We start from the raw sequence: 25,183 nt of genomic DNA on the forward strand, positions 1-25,183 counted from the left end.
ATGACTGACCACTTTCTTCCCTGGTACAGAAGGAAGAACTATGCTTTCCGTAATAAAATCATCTTCATGCATGATAATGCACCATCTCATGCTGCAAAGAATACCTCTGCATCAATGGCTGTTATGGGGATAAAAGGAGAGAAAGTCATGGTGTGGCCTCCATCCTCCCCTGACCTCAATCCTATTGAGAACCTTTGGAGCATCCTCAAGCAAAAGATCTATGAGGGTGGGAGGCAGTTTACATCCAAACAACAGCTCTGGGAGGCTATTCTGACATCTTGCAAACAAATTCAAGCAGAAACTGTCCAAAAACTCACAAGTTCCATGGATGCCAGACTTGTGATCTGCTATCAGATAAGGGCTCCTATGTTACAATGTAACGTGACCGCTTCAAATGTTTACAAAGTTACAATGTTGTTAAAAGTTTGATTGAAATAGCTTTTGATTTCAGTAAATTTGCTGCAAACACAACAAATGACAATTTTCAGTTCTTTACAACCTAGAAAGTGTTTTGAAACTTCCTGTGCGGAATAATTTGGAACACAAATCCTGTTATCATTAGGAGGTTTGTTCAATAAAATGTGAGTTGTACTCTTATAGTTGTAACCTGAGAATTATGCCGACTGTTATTTACATCAATTATTGAGGGAAATGACAAAAATATCATTTGCATAATAATTTGGAACAGGGTGTATGTGGACTTACACCCCAAAATACATTCTGCTACTTCTACCAAGTATGGGGGTACCACATGTGTGAGACTTTTTGGGAGCCTAGCCACATACAGGAGCCTGAAATCCAATGACCACTGTGAAAGCCTGAAGGTGTGTAATTCCTCATTACCTATCAGTTTCAGAGGCCTTGAAATTCCAGGATAGCCCCAACCCCCCCCCCCCAAATGACCCCTTTTTGGAAAGTAGACACCCCAAGGAATTTAAAAAGAGGCATGGTGAGTATTTTGCAGATCTCATTTTTTCTCACAAGGTTTTGAAATATAAAAAAATAGAAAAAATATGTTTTTGTTTTCTTCATTTTCCAAAGAATTGTTGCAATAAACGAGATCTGCAAAATACTCACCATGCTTCATTTTCCAAAAACTTTTGGTAAAGAAAATAATTCTTCTATTGACTCAACATGCCTCTCAGAAAATAGTTTGGGGGTGTCTACTTTCCAAAAATTGGTCATTTTGGGGGGGGGGTGGGGGCATTCTATGCCCAGCATTAGAAGCTTATGCCACACATCATTCACTCTTCTAACCACCTGAAGACCAAGCCTTCTCTGACACTTTTGGTTCACATGAACCATATTTTTTGCTATTTTTTTGCATATTTTTTGCTAGGAAATTACTTTGAACCTCCAAACATTATATATTTTTTTAAAGCAGACACCCTAGTGAATAAAATGGTGGGAGCTGCAATTTTTTATGTCACATAGTTCTCACGCAGCGATCTTTCAAATGTAATTTTTTTTTAAAAATACACTTTTTTCACTTTTAATGCACAAAACAAAATATGTTTGGTAAAATATAAAAGATGATGGTATGCCGAATAAATAGATACCAAACATGACATTATTTAAAACTGCGCATCCCCTGTGCAATGGTGACAAACTTAATATCCATAGGCAATGCTTTAAAAGCCGTTACAAGTTACCACGCTCGAGGGGGCTTTTTTAAATGTTATTTTGATTTGTTTTATTATTTTTACATTGTCCCTTTCATTTTTTTTATATCCCTTTTAATGCTATCACAGGTTCCCCTGATGGCACAGGACTGCCCAAGAAGACCGTGGAAGGAAGGGGCATCTATTCCACTGCTTGTAAAAGCAATTTTGCAGCTAATTAGCCACTAGGATTGCTTTTACATGAAGGCTGATTGCCGGATGAATAAAATGATACCAGGATGATGCCTGCCACTGTAGGCATCATCCTGGTATAACCATTCAAAGTCCTCTGATGTACCAGTACGTCTCTGGTCCTTGTTGGGTATATATGATATGTTCTTTTTTATGTATGCAGCCAGTGGGCTGAATGAAAAATAGAGAAGAAATCTCTGGACGAAAAAGTGTTTGGTGTGCCCACCATTAGAATATACCACCCTGAATCCACCCACTTCTAATGGTGGGTACATATTAGGTCGCACGGTGTCACATGCGCCAATTCCAAGATTGTACAAATGTCTAAATAGTGGAACGCTTGAATAAAAATTGTCCACGTATAAGTGGAACCCCATAAGGAAAAATGATGACACCAAGTCCCAAACTATCTTGCCACTGCTCCCCATATATTCTGGGCATCCAGGGGCTCCACGTGACTATCTTTTCCCTCATAAATCTGAAACATATGTATAGCCTGTTGTCCTCTCACAGGTCTTATAGATCGTGAGCCCATATCTGGCACGCTTGCTGGGGAGAAATTATTTGAATGCAAGGCGGCCAGAAAAATGAATGAGGGACTCATCAACACAGATGTTTTGCTGGGGAGTATAAACATCTGCAAATTTTTGGTTAAGGTGATTTACGAGGGGCTGAATTTTGTGGAGCCGGTAAAATTAAGGGTCACCTTGAGGATGACAGAGTGTATTGTCGTTGAAATGCATAAAACACATTATACTCTCATATCTATGCCTGGCCATGGCAGCAGAGAACACGGCATATGATGAATCGGGTCTGCGGACCAATACAATCGCAATTCATTTTTTTAGTAATGCCCATGTTGAGGGTTAGGCCCAAAAAACTTTACATTCGGGAACCGTAATGGGTTTCCATGGGAATGGTCTGGCAAGGTTCGAATTTGGGTTGGAGGCCATAAATTGTTCTGCATATAAATAGCTTTGATCCACAATTAATGCATACAGATCTTCTGTGAAAAACAGTTCCAAAAAATCAAGGGGAGGAGTTAAATTTGCTGTTTCCACCTTAATTCCAGGTTTGGCAGTGAATGAGGGAAGTACGGATGCTGCAGAATTTGTAGGCTGCCAATTGGGATTTGCAAGCACACCCGGAAGGACACTAGGTGCTCTATGGGCCTGTGTGCAAATTCTTGGTGGTTGTGAGACAATACTTGTGCTCATCACCGCACCAGCTTGTACTGCACTTATGGGACTCACCACGTCACCAAGTGATACTGCAGTGCTGGTATAAGAAAGACCAGGATGTACTAGACTGCTGGTGCTCACCAGTTTACCAAAAGGTAGTGTGGCACTAGTACTGGCACCCTGCTGCATATGAGAGTCATCATGTGATTGTAACATCTCAGCAACCTGGGAACGGGGTCGGGTACACCTGACCTTAGTAGGGACCTCTTCTCCATCGTCTGAGCTATCTGTCAGGGTGCCGCTGCTGTCTACAGGATCGTATTGTGAGACAGATTCCGTCAGTGAGTCTTCCCCTTCACTCTCATCTGACATACTAAGAATCCTGTAGGCCTCTTCACTAGTGTACCTTTTGTTGGACATATTGGACACTAAATTTATAGGTACCTAGTGTGACTCACGGATAAAAGAGCACTTGGCTTTCAGGGACTGCATGAACCCCTACAAGCAAATGTACCTGCAAGTGCTAGCAGAGATCAGGCTTGATTCTGTGAACACTGCAGTTTTGTGTGCAATGTATCAAGTGACAGTGACCTACTGACACTGCACTTGCTGGGGGAGAAGAGGGGTTAAGCGTAGGGGCTAAACACAGATGCTGGCAGGTGCCGGGGCTGATCCCGCTAACGCTGCATTTTTGAGGACACTATACTAATTTGAATGCTGGTATGGTGTTGATCTGATCAAAGATATTGATCCGTTCAGACACTATACTAGCAGCGGTGGTTTATTGTGTATGTGAACATGTTCCTGGCAATCAAGGGGTTAAATGTGATGAGTGGTGTACTGATGGGCAATCTGACTCTATCTGAAAGGGGCACTAATGCTATGTGAAGTCGCCGGCGTCACTAACACAGCGATCAGCAAAAAGCTGTGTACTGTACTAATGACACTGGTGACACGACAGTGAAGGGGTTAACTGGGGGGGGATCAAGGGGTTAAATGTGTCCTAAAATGTTCTAACTGTGTAAGTGTGCTGTTTTACTGACTGTCTGCTTTCTTCTCTCTTTGGGACGGAATGGGCTTCTTGTGAATCTCTTCACAATTTCTTTGTTGTTCTTGTGGGCCCTGGCACAATGCTGTGGTTGTTCTTGTGGGCCCTGACACAGTGATTGGGGTTGTTCTTGTGGGCCCTGACACAATGCTGTGGTTGTTCTTGTGGGCCCTGACACAATGCTGTGGTTGTTCTTGTGGGCCCTGACACAGTGATTGGGGTTGTTCTTGTGGGCCCTGGCACAGTGATTGTGGTTGTTCTTGTGGGCCCTGACACAATACTGTGGTTGTTCTTGTGGACCCTGACACAATGCTGTGGTTGTTCTTGTGGGCCCTGACACAGTGATTGGGGTTGTTCTTGTGGGCCCTGGCACAGTGATTGTGGTTGTTCTTGTGGGCCCTGGCACAATGCTGTGGTTGTTCTAGTGGGCCCTGACACAGTGATTGGGGTTGTTCTTGTGGGCCCTGGCAAACTGATGTGGTTATTGTGGCCCTGACATTTGCTGGGGTAATTTAGTAATGCTACCACTGACACCAACAATGGGGCTTATTTTACTCCCACACTCTCTTCAGTGTACCCCATGGACAATCTCTTCAGTGTACCCCAAGGACAAGCTCTTCAGTGTACCCCAAGGACAAGCTCTTCAGTGTACCCCAAGGACAATCTCTTCAGTATACCCCAAGGACAATCTCTTCAGTGTACCCCAGAGACAATCTCTTCAGTATACCCCAAGGACAATCTCTTCAGTGTAGCCCAAGGACAATCTCTTCAGTCTACGCCAAGGACAATCTGTTCAGTGTACCCCAAGGACAATCTCTTCAGTGTACCCCAAGGACAATCTCTCAGTGTACCCCAAGGAAAATCTGTTCAGTGTACCCCAAGGACAATCTCTTAAGTGTACCCCAAGGACAATCTGTTCAGTGTACCCCAGAGACAATCTCTTCAGTGTACCCCAAGGACAATCTTTTCAGTGTACCCCAAGGTCCTATTCCGCCTCTACCATAGCAATACACCAGAAGGGAAGGTGGCACCATACCAACCATACCATGTGAAGCAACACCCAGTTTATTGACTATGGCCACTTTTTCAGTCATGCCCACAAGCATGTATAGGAAGCGTGCTATACCAGCCAAATGTTTTCTTGCTAATACCTTACAAAGCAGTGGGCAGCAGCATGCATAGGGCACCACTTTTCTCTTGTCAGTTCCTTCAAGGCGTTGCTCTTCATCCCATCAATGTTAGGGATGCTTTAGACAACTGCCCTCGGCACTCACCTAACAATATTCAAGAGGGACCGTCTTCTCATTGCACTGTGAATGGTTTCTACATAACATTGCTTTGTTCATTTCTGACTAAGCATTTCCATGTATTCTCCAAGCACCAGCATAGCACCCCCAAAAGATGCCTGGAGCCCCCCCACCATGCACAAGGCTCTATGCTGCAGGAACCAACTTACATTTCCTGATCTGGAAATTCCACAACAACCTGCCAAGCCCTTTCCATTGTCAGCAATGTTTACCTGTAAAGTGAGCCCCTCCCCCCTTCACCAATCAAACATTTATCCCAAAGGACTATTTCCTCCTATATTCTGTTCACTACACACCCTGAGAGAGAAACGTGTGACCCCCCAGAGAGAAACATGTGACCCCCCAGAGATAAATGTGTGATCCCTATAGAGAAACGTGTGACCCCCTATAGAGAAATGTGTGACCCCCCCCAGAGAGAAACGTGTGACCCCCCCAGAGAGAAATGTGTGACCCCCCCAGAAAGAAATGTGTGACCCCCCAGAGAGAAATGTGTGACCCCTATAGAGAAATGTGTGACCCCTATAGAGAAATGTGTGACCCCCCAGAGAGAAATGCGTGACCCCTATAGAGAAATGTGTGACCCCCCCCAGAGAGAAATGTGTGACCCCTATAGAGAAACTTGTGACCCCCCCAGAGAGAAACGTGTGACCCCGATAGAGAAATGTGTGACCCCCCAGAGAGAAATGTGTGACCCCTATAGAGAAATGTATGACCCCTATAGAGAAACGTGTGACCCCGATAGAGAAACGTGTGACCCCCAGAGAGAAACGTGTGACCCCTATAGAGAAACGTGTGACCCCGATAGAGAAACGTGTGACCCCCCCAGAGAGAAAGGTGTGACCCCTACAGAGAATAGTGTGACCCCCCCAGAGCGAAACGTATGACCCCCTATAGAGAAACGTGTGGCCCCCCCCAGAGAGAAACGTGTGACCCCGATAGAGAAATGTGTGACCCCTAGAGAGAAATGTATGACCCCTATAGAGAAATGTGTGACCCCGATAGAGAAACATGTGACCCCCCCAGAGAGAAACGTGTGACCCCCCCAGAGAGAAACGTGTGACCCCCCCCAGAGAGAAAAGTGTGACCCCCCAGAGAGAAATGTGTGACCCCGAGAGCTTCACTACCACAAATCTTCATCTACAGAGATACTTCCAGAGATAAAGAGACTGAAAACCACAAACATTCTTCAGGTAATACTGATCTCTGAGCACAAATACAGTTATATCTACATATAGCAGAGCGCTGTACAGAGAACACTGAGCCAGAGGAGCTTACACTCTAATGTCCCCTCCCAAATCATATCAATCTCTGTACCAGAGGAGCTTACACTCTAATGTCCCCTCCCCCCAAATCATATCAATCTCTGTACCAGAGGAGCTTACACTCTAATGTCCCCCCCAAATCATATCAATCTCTGTACCAGAGGAGCTTACACTCTAATGTCCCCTCCCCCCAAATCATATCAATCTCTGTACCAGAGGAGCTTACACTCTAATGTCCCCTCCCCCACAGTCACTTTAGTCTCTGTACCAGAGGAGCTTACACTCTAATGTCCCCTCTTTCATGGTCACATCAGTCTCTGTACCAGAGGAGCTTACACTCTAATGTCCCCTCCCCCACAGTCACATCAGTCTAAGTAACCAGAGGAGCTTACACTCTGATGTTCCCTCCCCCACAGTCACATCAGTCTCTGTACCAGAGGAGCTTACACTCTGATGTCCCCTCGCCCCACAGTCACATCGGTCTCTGCACCAGAGGAGCTTGCACGCTAATGCCCCTCCCCCACGGTCACATCAGTCTCTGTACCAGTTGAGCTTACACTCTAATGTCCCCTCCCCCACGGTCACATCAGTCTCTGTACCAGTTGAGCTTACACTCTAATGTCCCCTCCCCCACAGTCACATCAGTCTCTGTACCAGAGGAGCTTACACTCTGCACCAGAGAGGTTGTGCTGCAGTTGCTCTCCCTCTCCAGACGCTAGGGGGCCAGGCCTGCTCGCCTGGCCCCAGAAACATGGCCTCTTCTGGGCTAGGCTCAGACCATGCTCCCCCTGAGGGACCCAGCTTGCCTTCCCATACTTTACCAGCACCTGAAGACCTTGGCTGTGGCCCTAAAAGTGGGGAATCCCTCCCTGTCTTTAGAGAGCGGGTTGCTGATTATCTGGTGAGAATCGCAAAGGAGGAGGAAAAGTTGGTGAGTCTGAAAACTGACTACAAGAAGAAGAAAGTTCTCCATGATAAGTCCTGGAGCAGCAAGAGGCAGAGCATGAAGCCGGAGATGAAGGGTTTGGAGGACGTCATGGAGCAGTAAGAGGCAGAGTATGAAGCCGGAGATGAAGGGTTTGGAGGTCGCCATTAAGAAGCAGCAGAATCTGGTAAAGACGCTGAAGGAGAAGAGCGGAGCTTTCAGAGAAAAGTTCCGGAATGAGGAACGGTTCAGGAAGATGAAGGGAGACTCTGGTAAGGATCCAGCATCGGCGGTGGCAGTACGGGTGGAGAGTGAGGAGGGGGTCCTGGATGCTGCCCCTGCTATCCCATCCACCTCAGGATCTGCTTCCCTCCCTCCACAGCAGGCTGGAGGAACAGCACAGGAGGTAGAGGAATATGGCGGAGGGCTGCTAAAGTACATTGAGGAATTGGAGTCTTCCCTAATTGGAAGAACTTTCCGCTTTTCTGAGGACTCTGAGGATGAAGATGACGGTGAGGACTCTGTACCTGGTCCTGTAAAGGAGAAAAAAACAGAAAAGCCACGCTTTATTAAAAGTGACATTTTGGACTCCAGTGTGGACAGCCATGTGCACTGCAGTGTTTTGGAGGGAAATCCTCCTGTGTGTGCACAGAGCTCTGCAGGGAAGATGGCTGCTGTGCCTGCAGGACTGCACTCTGCTGGGACTGAGGACTCTGATACCAGGAACCCTGTGACTGTGGACTCTGCTGGGGGGAAGGTAAAGGAGGGATCTGAGACTTTTGCTGGACAATCCCTGCTGATGGCTGCAAATGCAGCAGAAAATGGTGGGAGGGAAATTGAATTGAGGGAACTCTGAAAGGTGTTGCTGAAACCCAGGGGAGAGCGACCAGGAGTGGAAGGCTTTTGCCTAAGAGGAGTATGTTGGGGGAGGGGGAGACAGGAGCATCTGGTGTGAGTGGGTCTGCTGGGAGCAGTAGTGCCACGAGTGAAAGGAAACATATGGATAAGAGTGCTTGCAATGCTGGAAAGGGGAATGCCTGTGTGTTGGTGGATGGAGTGACTGCTGCTGCCTCTGATGGTGGTTTGCAGAGCGGGGGCTCTGAGGTTCCTACAACCAATGGGCAGGGTGCAGCTTTAAGGTCCACTACATCTAATGCTGCAAATAAGACCTATGCTGGGGCTCTGGCTGGGAGGAGGGGGTCACATCATGCTGTCAGCTCTGGGGGGAGGTCTGCTGCAGGTCTGCCATCTGCACCCCTGTCCTTCAGGAGGAGGAATTTGGTGCAGCTCAGATGGGAAGGTGGGGGTGCTCCCCCCGGTCAGGATGTCGGTGGTGGACAGGATTTTGGAGATGGGGTTTAGGGCGGATGACATCTTCGCCTTGATCAGCCCTGTAGGATCCTATGAATATGACCTGTCCTTTGTGCGCCCCGAGTCTCTGGATATATTCTGGGAGAAGTATGAACACATGTATAAGGGTCTGCCGGAGTGGAGGGGACTCGTCCCAAAGGTTGTCTCACGCCAACCTCTAGTGAAGACGGTCACCATTCTAGTACGGAATGAGTCCATTCCTTCGGCTGACTTGGCTGTCTGGCTGAGGAGGTTTGGGGAACTACTTGCACCCCTGAAGAAGATTGTGGATGAGAGAGGGATATGGACTGGTGGGTGGTGCAGATGAGGTTGTATGTGTGTGGGAATGTGGTCCAGCATCTGCCCTCCTCAGCCTTCATTGGGAAGGATAGGATTGTGGTGTTCTAACCTGGACAGCCCAAGCTCTGCAATAAGTGCGGTTCTCGGGGTCACTTCGCCTCCTCATGTCCAGAGATGAAGTGCTCCCTATGTCAGGATCTGGGACATCTGGTTCTCGGGGTCACTTCGCCTCCTCATGTCCAGAGATGAAGTGCTCTCTATGTCAGGATCTGGGGCATCTGGTTCTCGGGGTCACTTGGCCTCCTCATGTCCAGAGATGAAGTGCTCTCTATGTCAGGATCTGGGGCATCTGGTTCTCGGGGTCACTTCGCCTCCTCATGTCCAGAGATGAAGTGCTCCCTATGTCAGGAGTTGGGGCATCTGGCTAAGGATTGTAACATCATCAGGTGCAATCTGTGTGATAAGGTTGGCCATTCGTACAACCGGTGCCCTGAGGCCATGCATAACCAGTCAGCTTTGGTGGAAGAGTTTTTTCATCTGGACATGGAGGAGGCAGAGGAGAGGGAGGCTGTGCCAGGGGTCCCCAATGTCTCTGTCCCTGTGGTCCCAGTGTCTGATGGTCCCTCTAATGTGTCATCTCCTTGTGTTGTGCCCCCTGAGTCAGTGTTCATGGATGTTGTGTCTGATCCTCCTGTGTCAGTTTCCCCAGAGGTAGTGGGGGCTGTGGAGGGAACTGGACCAATGTGTATGGTTGCACCGACCCCCCCCTCCCCGGCGTCGGAGGGTCAGAGGGCGTGAGGCGCTGGGGGGTAGAGTGAATGATGGTGGGGGTTGTGGTGAAGGTTGGGGGGACTGCTGTGGTGAGTGGAGAGAGTGGGGTGGATGATGTTGTGGGTGATGGTGGAAGGGAAGGGGAGGGGGCTTTGCGGTCCGGTTTATCAAATGATGATATGGAGTGGTTGGAGGCAAAAAGGAAGTCTGGGAAGAAGAAGCGGAAGAAGGATGTGCCTGTACCTGACCCTGGGAGGGTGGAGGTGTCAAACACATTTGAAGTGTTATCTGAGGTGGAGGATGAGGGATCTTCAGGGGATGAGTCTCTGGTTTCCATGGAGGAGGAATCACAGAGGACTATGAAGCGTGTAGGGTCTCCAAGTAGGGAGGGGGGTAAGCAGGCTAAGAAACGGGTACCTCAATCATCCTGATGGCGGTTCCCACTCCTTTGAAGGTGGCGACCATTAATGTCTCCAGCATAAAATCAGTAAGCGCTCGTAACATGGCCTTATTTTTGCTCAGCAGGTTTGATGCTGACATTTTCTTTTTCCAGGAGACCAGGTTGTCCAGTTTGGGGGATGTTCATATGGCGAAGAAGGAGTGGAGGCGCGGCCCCTCCTTCTGGTCTCTTGCGGCCGAGCCTTACACTGGAGTTGCGGTACTTTTTTCCGGCATGGTAACCTGTCGGCGGATTTTTGAGGTAGAAATGGGGAGATGCATGGTCTTAGACGTCTCCATGGGGGGGCAGGACCTGCGCCTGATTAACATCTATGGGCCCCAGACGAAATGGGACAGGAAATGCCTCTTCATGAAGATCAAGCCTTTCCTTTTTACAGCCCAGCAAGTTGTCTTCGGTGGTGACTTTAACACCGTCACTAGGACTAAGGACAGGAGAGGGACCGGAGTCAGGCTGGACTGTGAGGGGTTTTTTTTAAACAAAGTAGCTAGAGAGGCAGGTCTGGTTGATGTGCACATTCATTGCTGCCCAGACGACACGGGATTCACTTTTCAGCGAGGTTCTAGTCAGAGTAGAATAGATAGGGGTTTTTTTAAAGGGGAACTCCGCCTTCTCTGCACCAGTGTGTCAGGCGGTGGAGTTTTCCGATCACTGTATTCTGTCTGTGACTCTGAGTGGCCCCGATACACCACCTAAGGGGAGGGGTACCTGCAAGCTGAATTCGGCACTCCTGGACGATGAGGTGAGTCAATCCTTTGAGGACTTTTTTCAGGCACAGGTATCAATCATGGACTTTTGCAGCAGTAAGTCCGAGTGGTGGGAGCTTACAAAACGAAGGATCGTTGGGTTTTTCAAGGCCATAGGAAGGAATAAACAGCTTGATAAGTATGTCACCTACCAGCGTCTGCGGAGGAAGCTCGATCGGCTTGTCTCCAATAATGGAGATCCAGAAGCGATCTCTGAGGTTACACTCCTCCTCAGGCAGTGTCAATATGACAGGCATGCCTCTTTGGTTCTGGAAAGGGATTATGGGAAATATCACTCACCCGACCCTTACCAGAACTGCAAACAAGGTAGAGCAGTTAAGTCAGTTGTAGGCCTGGTTGACAGTACGGGTTCCCTGACAAAGTCCAAGTCGGGGATCCTGGAAACCTCCAGGTCATATTATGCTGACCTCCTGGGTAGGAGGAACCTCGATCGGGCGAGCATGTTGGGTTTTCTGGACTCTACTCCAGGGCTGGGAAATGGCAGTTCTCTTGTGAGTTTGACAGAGGACATCACGGCAGATGAGGTGGTGAAAGCTATTGATCAGCTTGCCATTAAGAAGTCGCCTGGGCCAGACAGATTGACAGTCGCATTTTATAAGCACTTGAAGGTTACTCTGGCCCCATATTTGGTGGAGGTGTTTAATGGCTGTCTGAGAGAGGGTTCGCTCTCTCCCTCCATGCGACAATCTGCAGTGATTCTTCTGTCAAAGGGTAAGGATTCCTCGAGAATTGAGAATTGGCGGCCCATTAGCCTTCTCAATGTTGATAGGAAGATATTGGCAAAAATTATTTTCTGGCGTTTATCGTCTGTTACGGGCAATTTACTTTCTCGCCATCAGCACTGTTCGTTTCAGGGAAGAAGCACTTTTTCAGTGGTGTTAGCTGTCCGGGAGGCCCTGGAGCAGTGCAGGGCTGCAGGCTGGGGAAAGTTCCTGCTGGCATTGGATCAGGCCAAAGCTTTTGATCGAGTCAATCATGAGTACCTATGGCTGCTTCTTGGCAAGTATGGCCTGGAGGGGGGCTTTATCGATTGGCTAAAGACCTTATACAGAGGGGCTGAAAGCTTCATGCTTGTGAATGGTTGGATTGGACGACCCTTTGAGGTTGGCTCAGGTGTGCGTCAGGGGTGTCCTTTGAGTCCTCTGCTATATGTGTTTGTAATCGATCCCTTCATTCGGAGGTTGGAGAGCGGACCGTTGTGTGGAGTTCCTTTGGGCATTCCTGGGGAGCCTCCTCTGAGGGTCGTGGCCTATGCTGATGACGTGTCTGTTTTCATCTCCGGGACGCAGGAGGCGGAGGAGGTGGTCTCGGTGATGGAACAGTATGCTGAGGCATCTGGCTCAAAGATCAATCAGGATAAGAGTGAGGTTTTCTGGATGGGAGAGGAAGGCGAAGGCTTTACCCTTCCGGACGCCTTCCCAGAGCCCCAGCAGGAAATTAAAATTTTAGGCATCAGATTTGGTCCCGGTGATTACGGCCTTGCAAATTGGGTAAGCAGGCTACAAGATGCCGATGCCAAGGTGGCCAGCTGGAAGGATTGGAAACTCTCTTACAGGGAAAGGATTGACCTGATTAAAACTTACCTGATCTCGGTATTTCTGTATGTCAGCTTTGTCTGTGTTTTGCCAGTGTCTCTCTATGCGAGGATCTACAGTTGTTTCTTCCAGCTATTATGGGGGCACAAACTGAACCTCATTAAGAGGTCTGTAACCTACCTTCCCAGGCGGATGGGTGGCCTAGGTATGGTCAACCCGGTGGTTTTCTTTTCTCTGATGTTTTTGAAACATAATTTTGGAAGCATGCTGGCAGAGGAACCGCCTGGGTGGGTTGGTATTTTTCAGTCCTGGTTTAGGCCTTTTCTACGGAGCTGGGAGAATGGTGGGCCGGTGAAAAGCCTGAGGGTCCAACATGGTAAGCTCCCGGCTTATGTTGCCCCGTGTCTGAAAATGCTTCGGCAATGGCGAGTGACAGCGGAGGAAATTAAATCTCTTCCTAGGAAGGCCCTGGAGAGGAGGGTTGTTGAATCTGCCTTTAGCGAGCCATTGGCCTTGAGGGATTGCCCAGGCCCGGTTATGAGGGAGGGTCTGCGTTTGATGAATCTGGAGAGAATCCCTTTAAAGTTTCGGGATTTGGCCTGGCTCTCGTTCCATGGCAGACTCTATGTGAAGGGCAACCTGAAGCATCGCTCTGCGGAGAACCGTGGTTGTCCAAGAGTGGAGTGCGGTGGGGTGGAGGAGACGATGGACCATTTCTTGCTTCAGTGCCCCTTCAATATAGGAGTCTACAAGCGGGTGGGTGGGGCTCTGGGGATCCCTTTCCTTTCCCGCTTGAGTTACGCGGAGTGGTCTTACGGAGCCTTTCAGACTCACCGGGATTTTGATTTTGAGACACTTTTTCTAGTTAGCTTAGTAGTCCGTTACACGTGGAATGCGCTGTGTCAGGTTTCCATTCGCAAAAAAGTCCTTCCTGTCGAGGTGGTGGTGAACAACATTCTGGGTGAGGTTGGGAAGATTCGGGGTCTTGAGAAGGACAGGTGGCGGCCGGGAGCCTGGACAAAGGCGTGGAGGAATGTCAGGTCCCCGTAGCTGCTGTCTGTCAGTCTCTGGGGGCGTGGCTTCTCTTTCTGTCCTTTCACGTCCCCTAGATTTTGTAACATCAGATTTTTGAAGAAAGGCTGCATGCATGGGATTGATGTGTGGGATCAATGTATGGGATCGATGTGTGGGATCAATGTGTGGGGTGAATGTGTGGGATCAATGTGTGGGGTGAATGTTTAATCGTTTCTTAGCCTGAGGGGTGTTTAGGTGACGGTCAGGATTTGTTATTTTGCTGAAGTAAGCTGGTTTTGTTTAATTATACATATTTTATTCTGTATATATGTAAATGTGATTTTTATGATGTTTTTTGTTTGCAAGATTTTAATAAACAAAAAATTTACACTCCAATGTCCCCTCCCCCACAGTCACATCAGTCTCTGTACCAGAGGAGCTTACACTCTGATGTCCCCTCGCCCCACAGTCCCATCGGTCTCTGCACCAGAGGAGCTTACACGCTAATGCCCCTCCCCCACAGTCACATCGGTCTCTGTACCAGAGGAGCTTACACTCTAATGTCCCCTCTTTCATGGTCACATCAGTCTCTGTACCAGAGGAGCTTACACTCTAATGTCCCCTCCCCCCACAGTCACATCAGTCTCTGTACCAGAGGAGCTGACACTCTAATGTCCCCTCCCCCCACAGTCACATCAGTCTCTGTACCAGAGGAGCTGACACTCTAATGTCCCCTCCCCCCACAGTCACATCAGTCTCTGTATTAGAGGAGCTTACACTCTAATGTCCCCTCCCCCACAGTCCCATCAGTCTCTGCACTAGAGGAGCTTACACTCCAATGTCCCCTCCCCCACAGTCACATCGGTCTCTGCACCAGAGGAGCTTACACTCTAATGTCCCCTCCCCCACAGTCCCATCAGTCTCTGCACCAGAGCAGCTTACACTCTAATGTCCCCTCCCCCACGGTCACATCGGTCTCTGTACCAGAGGAGCTTACGCTCTAATGTCCCCTCCCCCACAGTCACATCAGTCTCTGTACAGAGGAGCTTACACTCTAATGTCCCCTCCCCCACAGTCACATCAGTCTCTGTACCAGAAGAGCTTACACTCTAGTTCCCCTCCCCCACAGTCACATCAGTCTCTGCACCACAGGAGCTTACACTCGAATGCCCCCTCCCCCACAGTCACATCAGTCTCTGCACCAGAGGAGCTTACACTCTAATGTCCCCTCCCCCACAGTCACTTTAGTCTCTGTACCAGAGGAGCTTACACTCTAATGTCCCCTCCCCCGCAGTCACATCAGTCTCTGCACCAGAGGAGCTTACACTCTAATGTCCCCTCCCCCGCAGTCACATCAGTCTCTGCACCAGAGGAGCTTCCACTCTGCACCAGAGAGGTTGTGCTGCAGGTGCTCTCCCTCTCCAGACACTAGGGGGCCAGGCCTGCTCGCCTGGCCCCAGAAACATGGCCTCTTCTGGGCTAGGCTCAGACCATGCTCCCCCTGAGGGACCCAGCTTGCCTTCCCATACTTTACCAGCACCTGAAGACCTTGGCTGTGGCCCTAAAAGTGGGGAATCCCTCCCTGTCTTTAGAGAGCGGGTTGCTGATTATCTGGTGAGAATCGCAAAGGAGGAGGAAAAGTTGGTGAGTCTGAAAACTGACTACAAGAAAAAGAAAGTTCTCCATGACAAGTCATGGAGCAGCAAGAGGCAGAGCATGAAGCCGGAGATGAAGGGTTTGGAGGTCGCCATTAAGAAGCAGCAGAATCTGGTAAAGACGCTGAAGGAGAAGAGCGGAGCTTTCAGAGAAAAGTTCCGGAATGAGGAAAGGTTCCGGAAGATGAAGGGAGACTCCGGTAAGGATCCAGCATCGGCGGTGGCAGTACGGGTGGAGAGTGAGGAGGGGGTCCTGGATGCTGCCCCTGCTATCCCATCCACCTCAGGATCTGCTTCCCTGGAGGAAATGTCAGCCTCTGCCCCCCTCCCTCCACAGCAAGCTGGAGGAACAGCACAGGAGGTAGAGGAATATGGTGGAGGGCTGCTAAAGTACATTGAGGAATTGGAGTCTTCCCTAATTGGAAGAACTTTCCGTTTTTCTGAGGACTCTGAGGATGAAGATGACGGTGAGGACTCTGTACCTGGTCCTGTAAAGGAGAAAAAAACAGAAAAGCCGCGCTTTATTAAAAGTGCCAGTTTGGACTCCAGTGTGGACAGCCATGTGCACTGCAGTGTTTTGGAGGGAAATCCTCCTGTGTGTGCACAGAGCTCTGCAGGGAAGATGGCTGCTGTGCCTGCAGGACTGCACTCTGCTGGGACTGAGGACTCTGATACCAGGAACCCTGGGACTGTGGACTCTGCTGGGGGGAAGGTAAAGGGGGGATCTGAGACTATTGCTGGACAACCTCTGCTGATGGCTGCAAATGCAGCAGAAAATGGTGGGAGGGAAATTGTCAGCAGCACTCTGAAAGGTGATGCTGAAACCCAGGGGAGAGTGACCAGGAGTGGAAGGCTTTTGCCTAAGAGGAGTATGTTGGGGGAGGGGGAGACAGGAGCATCTGGTGTGAGAGGGTCTGCTGGGAGCAGTAGTGCCACGAGTGAAAGGAAACATATGGATGATAAGAGTGCTTGCAATGCTGGAAAGGGGAATGCCTGTGTGTTGGTGGATGGAGGGACTGCTGCTGCCTCTGATGGTGGTTTGCAGAGCGGGGGCTCTGAGGTTCCTGCAACCAATGGGCGGGGTGCAGCTTTAAGGTCCACTACATCTAATGCTGCAAATAAGACCTATGCTGGGGCTCTGGCTGGGAGGAGGGGGTCACATCATGTTGTCAGCTCTGGGGGGAGGTCTGCTGCAGGTCTGCCATCTGCACCCCTGTCCTTCAGGAGGAGGAATTTGGTGCAGCTCAGATGGGAAGGTGGGGGTGCTCCCCCGGTCAGGATGTCGGTGGTGGACAGGATTTTGGAGATGGGGTTTAGGGCGGATGATATCTTCGCCTTGATCAGCCCTGTAGGATCCTATGAGTATGATCTGTCCTTTGTGCGCCCCGAGTCTCTGGATATATTCTGGGAGAAGTATGAACACATGTATAAGGGTCTGCCGGAATGGAGGGGACTCGTCCCAAAGGTTGTCTCACGCCAACCTCTAGTGAAGACGGTCACCATTCTAGTACGGAATGAGTCCATTCCTTCGGCTGACTTGGCTGTCTGGCTGAGGAGATTTGGGGAGCTACTTGCACCCCTGAGGAAGATTGTGGATGAGAGAGGGATATGGACTGGTGGGTGGTCGGTGCAGATGAGGCTGTATGTGTGTGGGAATGTGGTCCAGCATCTGCCCTCCTCAGCCTTCATTGGGAAGGACAGGATTGTGGTGTTCTACCCTGGGCAGCCCAAGCTCTGCAATAAGTGCGGTTCTCGGGGTCACTTCGCCTCCTCATGTCCAGAGATGAAGTGCTCCCTATGTCAGGATCTGGGGCACCTGGCTAAGGATTGTAATATCATCAGGTGCAATCTGTGTGATAAGGTTGGCCATTCGTACAACCGGTGCCCTGAGGCCATGCACAACCAGTCAGCTTTGGTGGAAGAGTTTTTTCGTCTGGACATGGAGGAGGCAGAGGAGAGGGAGGCTGTGCCAGGGGTCCCCAATGTCTCTGTCCCTGTGGTCCCAGTGTCTGATGGTCCCTCTAATGTGTCATCTCCGTGTGTTGTGCCCCCTGAGTCAGTGTCCGTGGATGTTGTGTCTGATCCTCCTGTGTCAGTTTCCCCAGAGGTAGTGGGGGCTGTGGAGGGAACTGGACCAATGTGTATGGTTGCACCGACCCCCCCTCCCCGGCGTCAGAGGGTCAGAGCGCGTGAGGCGCTGGGGGGTGGAGTGAATGATGGTGGGGGTGTTGGGGTGAAGGTTGGGGGGACTGCTGTGGTGAGTGGAGAGAGTGGGGTGGATGATGTTGTTGGTGATGGTGGAAGGGAAGGGGAGGGGGCTTTGCGGGCCGGTTTATCAAATGATGATATGGAGTGGTTGGAGGCAAAAAGGAAGTCTGGGAAGAAGAAGCGGAAGAAGGATGTGCCTGTACCTGACCCTGGGAGGGTGGAGGTGTCAAACACATTTGAAGTGTTATCTGAGGTGGAGGATGAGGGATCTTCAGGGGATGAGTCTCTGGTTTCCATGGAGGAGGAAACACAGAGGACTATGAAGCGTGTAGGGTCTCCAAGTAGGGAGGGGGGTAAGCAGGCTAAGAAACGGGTACCTCGATCATCCTGATGGCGGTTCCCACTCCTTTGAAGGTGGCGACCATTAATGTCGCCAGCATAAAATCAGTAAGCGCTCGTAACATGGCCTTATTTTTGCTCAGCAGGTTTGATGCTGACATTTTCTTTTTGCAGGAGACCAGGTTGTCCAGTTTGGGGGATGTTCATATGGCGAAGAAGGAGTGGAGGCGCGGCCCCTCCTTCTGGTCTCTTGCGGCCGAGCCTTACACTGGAGTTGCGGTACTTTTTTCCGGCATGGTAACCTGTCGGCGGATTATTGAGGTAGAAATGGGGAGATGCATGGTCTTAGACGTCTCCATGGGGGGGCAGGACCTGCGCCTGATTAACATCTATGGGCCCCAGACAAAATGGGACAGGAAATGCCTCTTCATGAAGATCAAGCCTTTCCTTTTTACAGCCCACCAAGTTGTCTTCGGTGGTGACTTTAACACCGTCACTAGGACTAAGGACAGGAGAGGGACCGGAGTCAGGCTGGACTGTGACGGGTTTTTTTTAAACAAAATAGCTAGAGAGGCAGGTCTGGTTGATGTGCACATTCATTGCTGCCCAGACGACACGGGATTCACTTTTCAGCGAGGTTCTAGTCAGAGTAGAATAGATAGGTTTTTTTTAAAGGGGAACTCCGCCTTCTCGGCACCAGTGTGTCAGGCGGTAGAGTTTTCCGATCACTGTATTCTGTCTGTGACTCTGAGTGGCCCCGATACACCACCTAAGGGGAGGGGTACCTGGAAGCTGAATTCGGCACTCCTGGACGATGAGAAGGTGAGTCAATCCTTTGAGGATTTTTTTCAGGCACAGGTATCAATCATGGACGTTTGCAGCAGTAAGTCCGAGTGGTGGGAGCTTACAAAACGAAGGATCGTTGGGTTTTTCAAGGCCATAGGAAGGAATAAACAGCTTGATAAGTATGTCACCTACCAGCGTCTGCGGAGGAAGCTCGATCGGCTTGTCTCGAATAATGGAGATCCAGAAGCGATCTCTGAGGTTAAACTCTTGCTCAGGCAGTGTCAATATGACAGGCATGCCTCTTTGGTTCTGGAAAGGGATTATGGGAAATATCACTCGCCCGACCCTTACCAGAACTGCAAACAAGGTAGAGCAGTTAAGTCAGTTGTAGGCCTGGTTGACAGTACGGGTTCCCTGACAAAGTCCAAGTCAGGGATCCTGGAAACCTCCAGGTCATATTATGCTGACCTCCTGGGTAGGAGGGACCTCGATCGAGCGAGCATGTCGGGTTTTCTGGACTCTACTCCAGGACTGGGAAATGGCAGTTCTCTTGTGAGTTTGACAGAGGACATCACGGCAGATGAGGTGGTGAAAGCTATTGATCAGCTTGCCATGAAGAAGTCGCCTGGGCCAGACGGATTGACAGCCGAGTTTTATAAACACTTTAAGGTGACTCTGGCCCCATATTTGGTGGAGGTGTTTAATGGCTGTCTGAGAGAGGGTTCGCTCTCTCCCTCCATGCGACAATCTGCAGTGATTCTTCTGTCAAAGGGTAAGGATTCCTCGAGAATTGAGAATTGGCGGCCCATTAGCCTTCTCAATGTTGATAGGAAGATATTGGCAAAAATTATTTTCTGGCGTTTATCGTCTGTTGCGGGCAATTTACTTTCTCGCCATCAGCACTGTTCGGTTCAGGGAAGAAGCACTTTTTCAGCGGTGTTAGCTGTCCGGGAGGCCCTGGAGCGGTGCAGGGCTGCAGGCTGGGGAAAGTTCCTGCTGGCATTGGATCAGGCCAAAGCTTTTGATCGAGTCAATCATGAGTACCTATGGCTGCTTCTTGGCAAGTATGGCCTGGAGGGGGGCTTTATCGATTGGCTAAAGACCTTATACAGAGGGGCTGAAAGCTTCATGCTTGTGAATGGTTGGATTGGACGACCCTTTGAGGTTGGCTCAGGTGTGCGTCAGGGGTGTCCTTTGAGTCCTCTGCTATATGCGTTTGTAATCGATCCCTTCATTCGGAGGTTAGAGAGCGGACCGTTGTGTGGAGTTCCTTTGGGCATTCCTGGGGAGCCCCCTCTGAGGGTCGTGGCCTATGCTGATGACGTGTCTGTTTTCATCTCCGGGACACAGGAGGCAGAGGAGGTGATCTCGGTGATGGAACAGTATGCTGAGGCATCTGGCTCAAAGATCAATCAGGATAAGAGTGAGGTTTTCTGGATGGGAGAGGAAGGCGAAGGCTTTACCCTTCCGGACGCCTTCCCAGAGCCCCAGCAGGAAATTAAAGTATTAGGCATCAGATTTGGTCCCGGAGATTACGGCCTTGCAAATTGGGTAAGCAGGCTACAAGATGCCGATGCCAAGGTGGCCAGCTGGAAGGATTGGAAACTCTCTTACAGGGAAAGGATTGACCTGATTAAAACTTACCTGATCCCGGTATTTCTGTATGTCAGCTTTGTCTGTGTTTTGCCAGTGTCTCTCTATGCGAGGATCTACAGTTGTTTCTTCCAGCTGTTATGGGGGCACAAACTGAACCTCATTAAGAGGTCTGTAACCTACCTTCCCAGGCGGATGGGTGGCCTAGGTATGGTCAACCCGGTGGTTTTCTTTTCTCTGATGTTTTTGAAACATAATTTTGGTAGCATGCTGGCAGAGGAACCGCCTGGGTGGGTTGGTATTTTTCAGTCCTGGTTTAGGCCTTTTCTACGGAGCTGGGAGAATGGTGGGCCAGTGAAAAGCCTGAGGGTCCAACATGGTAAGCTCCCGGCTTATGTTGCCCCGTGTCTGAAAATGCTTCGGCAATGGCGAGTGACGGCGGAGGAAATTAAATCTCTTCCTAGGAAGGCCCTGGAGAGGAGGGTTGTTGAATCTGCCTTTAGCGAGCCATTGGCCTTGAGGGATTGCCCAGGCCCGGTTATGAGGGAGGGTCTGCGTTTGATGAATCTGGAGAGAATCCCTTTAAAGTTTCGGGATTTGGCCTGGCTCTCGTTCCATGGCAGACTCTATGTGAAGGGCAACCTGAAGCATCGCTCTGCGGAGAACCGTGGTTGTCCAAGAGTGGAGTGCGGTGGGGTGGAGGAGACGATGGACCATTTCTTGCTTCAGTGCCCCTTCAATATAGAAGTCTACAAGCGGGTGGGTGGGGCTCTGGGGATCCCTTTCCTTTCCCGCTTGAGTTACGCGGAGTGGTCTTACGGTGCCTTTCAGACTCACCGGGACTTTGATTTTGAGACACTTTTTCTAGTTAGCTTAGTAGTCCGTTACCACACGTGGAATGCACGGTGTCAGGTTTCCATTCGCAAAAAAATCCTTCCTGTCGAGGTGGTGGTGAACAACATTCTGGGTGAGGTTGGGAAGATTCGGGGTCTTGAGAAGGACAGGTGGCGGCCGGGAGCCTGGACAAAGGCGTGGAGGAATGTCAGGTCCCCGTAGCTGCTGTCTGTCAGTCTCTGGGGGCGTGGCTTCTCTTTCTGTCCTTTCACGTCCCCTAGATTTTGTAACATCAGATTTTTGAAGAAAGGCGGCATGCATGGGATCGATGTATGGGGTGAATGTGTGGGATGAATGTGTGGGATCGATGTATGGGATCAATGTGTGGGGTGAATGTTTAATCGTTTCTTAGCCTGAGGGGGTGTTTAGGTGACGGTCAGGATTTGTTATTTTGCTGAAGTAGCTGGTTTTGTTTAAAAATACATATTTTTATTCTGTATATATGTAAATATGATTTTTATGATGTTTTTTGTTTGCAAGATTTTAATAAACAAAAAATTTACACTCTAATGTCCCCTCCCCCACAGTCACATCAGTCTCTGTACCGGAGGAGCTTACACTCTAATGTCCCCTCCCCCACAGTCACATCAGTCTCTGTACCAGAAGAGCTTACACTCTAATGCCCCCTCCCCCACAGTCACATCAGTCTCTGTACCAGAGGAGCTTACACTCTAATGTCCCCTCCCCCTCAATCAATTCAGTCTCTACCAGAGCAGCTTAAACTCTAAAGTCCCCTCCCCCACAGTCACATCAGTCTCTGTACCAGAGGAGCTTACACTCTAATGTCCCCTCCCCCACAGTCACATCAGTCTCTGTACCAGAGGATCTTTCGCTCTAATGTCCCCTCCCCCGCAGTCCCATCAGTCTCTGTACCAGAGGAGCTTACACTCTAATGTCCCCTCCCCCACAGTCACATCAGTCTCTGTACCAGAGGAGCTTTCGCTCTAATGTCCCCTCCCCCGCAGTCCCATCAGTCTCTGTACCAGAGGAGCTTACACTCTAATGTCCCCTCCCCCAAAGTCACATCAGTCTCTGTACCAGAGGAGCTTACACTCTAATGTCCCCTCCCCCACAGTCCCATCAGTCTCTGTATCAGAAGAGCTTACACTCTAATGTCCCCTCCCCCACAGTCACATCAGTCTCTGTACAGAGGAGCTTACACTCGAATGTCCCCTCTTTCATGGTCACATCAGTCTCTGTACCAGAGGAGCTGACACTCGAATGTCCCCTCCCCCATAGTCACATCAGTCTCTCTACCAGAGGAGCTTACACTCTAATGTCCCCTCCCCCACAGTCACATCGGTCTCTGCACCAGAGGAGCTTTCGCTCTAATGTCCCCTCCCCCACAGTCACATTGGTCTCTGCACCAGAAGAGCTTTCGCTCTAATGTCCCCTCCCCCACAGTCCCATCAGTCTCTGTACCAGAGGAGCTTACGCTCGAATGTCCCCTCCCCCACAGTCACATCAGTCTCTGTACCAGAGGAGCTTACGCTCGAATGTCCCCTCCCCCACAGTCACATCAGTTTCTGTACCAGAAGAGCTTACGCTCTAATGTCCCCTCCCCTGCAGTCACATCAGTCTCTGTACCAGAGGAGCTTACGCTCTAATGTCCCCTCCCCCGCAGTCACATCAATCTCTGTACCAGAGGAGCTGACACTCGAATGTCCCCTCCCCCGCAGTCACATCAATCTCTGTACCAGAGGAGCTTTCGCTCTAATGTCCCATCCCCCACAGTCCCATCAGTCTCTGTATCAGAAGAGCTTACACTCTAATGTCCCCTCCCCCGCAGTCACATCAGTCTCTGTACAGAGGAGCTTACACTCTAATGTCCCCTCCCCCCACAGTCACATCAGTCTCTGTACCAGAGGAGCTTACACTCGAATGTCCCCTCTTTCATGGTCACATCAGTCTCTGTACCAAAGGAGCTGACACTCGAATGTCCCCTCCCCCATAGTCACATCAGTCTCTCTACCAGAGGAGCTTACACTCTAATGTCCCCTCCCCCCACAGTCACATCAGTCTCTGTACCAGAGGAGCTGACACTCGAATGTCCCCTCCCCCACAGTCACATCATTCTCTGTACCAGAGGAGCTTACACTCAAATGTCCCCTCCCCCACAGTCACATCAGTCTCTGTACCAGAAGAGCTTACACTCTAGTTCCCCTCCCCACAGTCACATCAGTCTCTGCACCAGAGGAGCTTACACTCTAATGCCCCCTCCCCCACAGTCACTTTAGTCTCTGTACCAGAGGAGCTTACACTCTAATGTCCCCTCCCCCACAGTCACATCAGTCTCTGTACCAGAGGAGCTTACACTCCAATGCCCCCTCCCCCCCAGTCACATTAGTCTCTGTACCAAAGGAGCTTACACTCTAATGCCCCCTCCCCCCCAGTCACATTAGTCTCTGTACCAGAGGAGCTTACACTCTAATGTCCCCTCCCCCCCAGTCACATTAGTCTCTATACAGAGGAGCTTACACTCTGCACCAGAGAGGTTGTGCTGCAGGTGCTCTCCCTCTCCAGTAACTAGGGGGCCAGGCCTGCTCGCCTGGCCCCAGAAACATGGCCTCTTCTGGGCTAGGCTCAGACCATGCTCCCCCTGAGGGACCCAGCTTGCCTTCCCATACTTTACCAGCACCTGAAGACCTTGGCTGTGGCCCTAAAAGTGGGGAATCCCTCCCTGTCTTTAGAGAGCGGGTTGCTGATTATCTGGTGAGAATCGCAAAGGAGGAGAAAAGTTGGTGAGTCTGAAAACTGACTACAAGAAAAAGAAAGTTCTCCATGACAAGTCCTGGAGCAGCAAGAGGCAGAGTATGAAGCTGGAGATGAAGGGTTTGGAGGACGTCATGGAGCAGCAAGAGGCAGAGCATGAAGCCAGAGATGAAGGGTTTGGAGGACGTCATGGAGCAGCAAGAGGCAGAGTATGAAGCCGGAGATGAAGGGTTTGGAGGTCGCCATTAAGAAGCAGCAGAATCTGGTAAAGACGCTGAAGGAGAAGAGCGGAGCTTTCAGAGAAAAGTTCCGGAATGAGGAAAGGTTCCGGAAGATGAAGGGAGACTCCGGTAAGGATTCAGCATCGGCGGTGGCAGTACGGGTGGAGAGCGAGGAGGGGGTCCTGGATGCTGCCCCTGCTATCCCATCCACCTCAGGATCTGCTTCCCTGAAGGAAATGTCAGCCTCTGCTTCCCTCCCTCCACAGCAAGCTGGAGGAACAGCACAGGAGGTAGAGGAATATGGCGGAGGGCTGCTAAAGTACATTGAGGAATTGGAGTCTTCCCTAATTGGAAGAACTTTCCGCTTTTCTGAGGACTCTGAGGATGAGGATGACGGTGAGGACTCTGTACCTGGTCCTGTAAAGGAGAAAAAAACAGAAAAGCCACGCTTTATTAAAAGTGTCATTTTGGACTCCAGTGTGGACAGCCATGTGCACTGCAGTGTTTTGGAGGGAAATCCTCCTGTGTGTGCACAGAGCTCTGCAGGGAAGATGGCTGCTGTGCCTGCAGGACTGCACTCTGCTGGGACTGAGGACTCTGATACCAGGAACCCTGGGACTGTGGACTCTGCTGGGGGGAAGGTAAAGGGGGGATCTGACACACTTGCTGGACAATCCCTGCTGATGGCTGCAAATGCAGCAGAAAATGGTGGGAGGGAAATTGTCAGCAGCACTCTGAAAGGGGTTGCTGAAACCCAGGGGAGAGTGACCAGGAGTGGAAGGCTTTTGCCTAAGAGGAGTATGTTGGGGGAGGGGGAGACAGGAGCATCTGGTGTGAGTGAGTCTGCTGGGAGCAGTAGTGCCACGAGTGAAAGGAAACATATGGATGATAAGAGTGCTTGCAATGCTGGAAAGGGGAATGCCTGTGTGTTGGTGGATGGAGTGACTGCTGCTGCCTCTGATGGTGGTATGCAGAGCGGGGGCTCTGAGGTTCCTGCAACCAATG

This window comes from Staurois parvus, unplaced genomic scaffold (genome assembly GCF_062004578.1).
Source record: "Staurois parvus isolate SC_StPar_1 unplaced genomic scaffold, SC_StPar_1.0 ptg001525l, whole genome shotgun sequence".
Taxonomy (NCBI): Eukaryota; Metazoa; Chordata; class Amphibia; order Anura; family Ranidae; genus Staurois; species Staurois parvus.